Raw genomic sequence first — 2691 nt, forward strand, 5'->3', positions numbered from 1 at the left:
ACGCTACGAGTTACGCGGCCCGAAAAGCTGCCAGTCGCCCCCCCCCACCAGGGGAAGCTCGGGCAGAGGCGTGCACCTCGGGGTGCCTGTGGGCCGGAACACCCCGCTTCTCCTCGACGTGTGAAGCTTTGCGTTGAGAAGATTTGTAAATGGCGTGTGCCTTCAGCGGAGTGAAATGCCCGTTACAATCTGGGATTCTTAATATTAAATTGTTTAATAATCACCATGGAAAAAAATGAAACTTCTCGGCTACTGGGCCATTCGGGCATTCACTGTAAGCGCTGAACAAATATATGTGTTTTAAGATAGTTCTATATTCACCTTAGAACTTCTGCAAGTTCTATTCCTATCTGCAGTTTTGCTTAACACTATTTTACTCCTAAAAACTTCTCACAGCTCTGTTACAAGCGCATTATATATTCTATATCGGGTTTCTATCGGGGATCCTCACCCTGTGCAGCTGCAGCTCCCGCTGCCCCGTTCCGGCCGGGAAGCCGGCAGAGGGAGTCACGGCCATCGGCTGCGACCGGAACACGAGCCGCGTCTGCGCTGGTTTTAATTTCTAGGACACGGCATTTTGAAGCGTGCCCGAGAGCGGGGCCCTTCGGCATCAGGTTGCAAGTATTTTCATGGAAAGGCAGGTGCGTGTGCGCGCAATTTCGGAAGACGGAAAAATCCTTTTCATAATTTGTAGCTGTTGCTCTATTACTCACTGCAAACATGAGATGTTCATAGTGCATCTGTCCGTTCTCCTGCAAAGAGCTTTAAGTGAGAAACTGCAGCACGAGGTTTCGTGATGATAATGCAACAGAGGGGGGCAAATTTCAGCCTTTGCACAACTACTGCGTTCAAGGTAACGTTTTGCTGGAAGACCTCAAGCACGATGGAGTCCCCCTGCTTCTATCGCACAGCAGCTTCCTCCCTCAAAGAAGTCACAATATAAACAGACCACAGAAGCTACGATGATCTCAATTTGTAGGTGGCCTATCTGTCGTCCCACACTTGTAATAAATGACTCGTGCAGTTGGCTCTAGCGAGGTGCGTGCTCACATCGGCCGTGACGACGGCTCTGCTTCACACTTCCACTGGCCCAGGCCGGGTTTCTTCACATGAGGGACATCGAAGACGGCACGTGGCCGGATTTGGAAAGCCACACAGCGAAGAAAGCGTGCGGACGGGTATCGTATTCCCTCGAACGGTAGCTGCCACCACAGCCTGAACGAGGAGCCTCATGCAGAGGTCTCCTACAGAAGCAAGGTATTACTGAGCATCTTCACTCCCGCCAAGTTTCTTCCATGACTCTTCTAATTCGGGATAGAAAAACGCAGGCTGGGGTAACACCCTCAAAGGGTTGCTGAGCCAGGCCTAAGCCAAGATACACTCACCTTTCCGCAACCACCCTGGCACTAATTTTTAAAGCAGAATAAATGCCCCCGAACTATGCTCATACGTGACTGGTTTATCTGGTCCTTCCTCATAGCTTCCTGCGCAGTATGACACACCGCAGTGCATGGCCCCAAGAACTGCTTCTGCCACACTCTGCATGACTCCCAAGGTTCCTCAGCTGTTTTACGTCTTCTGCAGCCATTTATGCACCAGAGTAATATGTTAATAAAACAACAAGAAGATTGGGGGTGGTTATAGACACTTTGCACCGTCTGCAATGATAACGTGCATGTTTGGGGATCTGCATCCTCTAATTCAATGCAGTGGGAGAGCTGCCTGGGTTTCTGCAGCATGCCCTGCTAGGAAAACATCACGGCATCACACTAGCTGGGAAGGACATTACGAAGTTGCTGCGTGCACAAAACAACTGCAGTTGTTGCAACCAGGTCAGGTGAGAACGTCAAGCTGCCTACAAACACATGATTACAGACAGGCCTTTGAACTCTGACTTCTGTGGCTTTTTAGAGGTGTAGGTGGAGTCCTTGGCCATAAAGTACACGCTTTGTCACTTCACAGCCCGTGTCCAGGGATTTGTGCTTGGCTAAACACAGAAGCCTTGTGTACGTATGTGGGAGCAGAGTTGTGGCACCGCACAGCGATAAGGGAAGAAGATCAGGATTGTCTGGACTTCCTCTCAGCAAGATATTTGTTTTGCAACATGAATACCCATAATTTGAACGCTAACATACTGACATCTGAGTTGTCCCCTGGTGCTCAACTCTGCAGTCATGGGGCTAGGAAGGAAAGATTCAGAACTTTGCGGAACAAGCCAAAAAAAGAAAAAAAAAATCTCTTAAATTTGCAATGGAGACTTTCGATGGTGCCAACAGCCAGGCATGCCATTTCATCTTAAATCAAGGCTGCCGTAGGAGAGCCAACAGAATCTGGAAATTAGGGCTATGCTTTTCATGGGTTTTGTATTATTCTGTTTTGAACAGAGCTGAGAGGAGCTTGGCGTGAAGCCACTGTCCAAAACAATGTAGGGAAGCATATGTGGTTTGAGAATTACTCAATACCATTTGAGCTTTCAGTTTTTCCTGTCTTTCAGTCCAAAAGGTATGAGGGTTCCAGGACTCCATTTCCTCCACAGTAAGCAACTCTACACAGTAATGTTCACTAAAATCCTTTACCACTGGAGTTTACACATGCAATACTGTGGCTTTGCTCTAGAAACTGCTTGGAAGCAGTAAGAATTTAAATGAAAAAATGAAAAAAAAGATTAGAAGAACTCACGGGAATACATTA

This window comes from Aptenodytes forsteri, unplaced genomic scaffold (assembly GCF_000699145.1).
Source record: "Aptenodytes forsteri isolate BGI_AS27 unplaced genomic scaffold, ASM69914v1 Scaffold142, whole genome shotgun sequence".
Taxonomy (NCBI): domain Eukaryota; kingdom Metazoa; phylum Chordata; class Aves; order Sphenisciformes; family Spheniscidae; genus Aptenodytes; species Aptenodytes forsteri.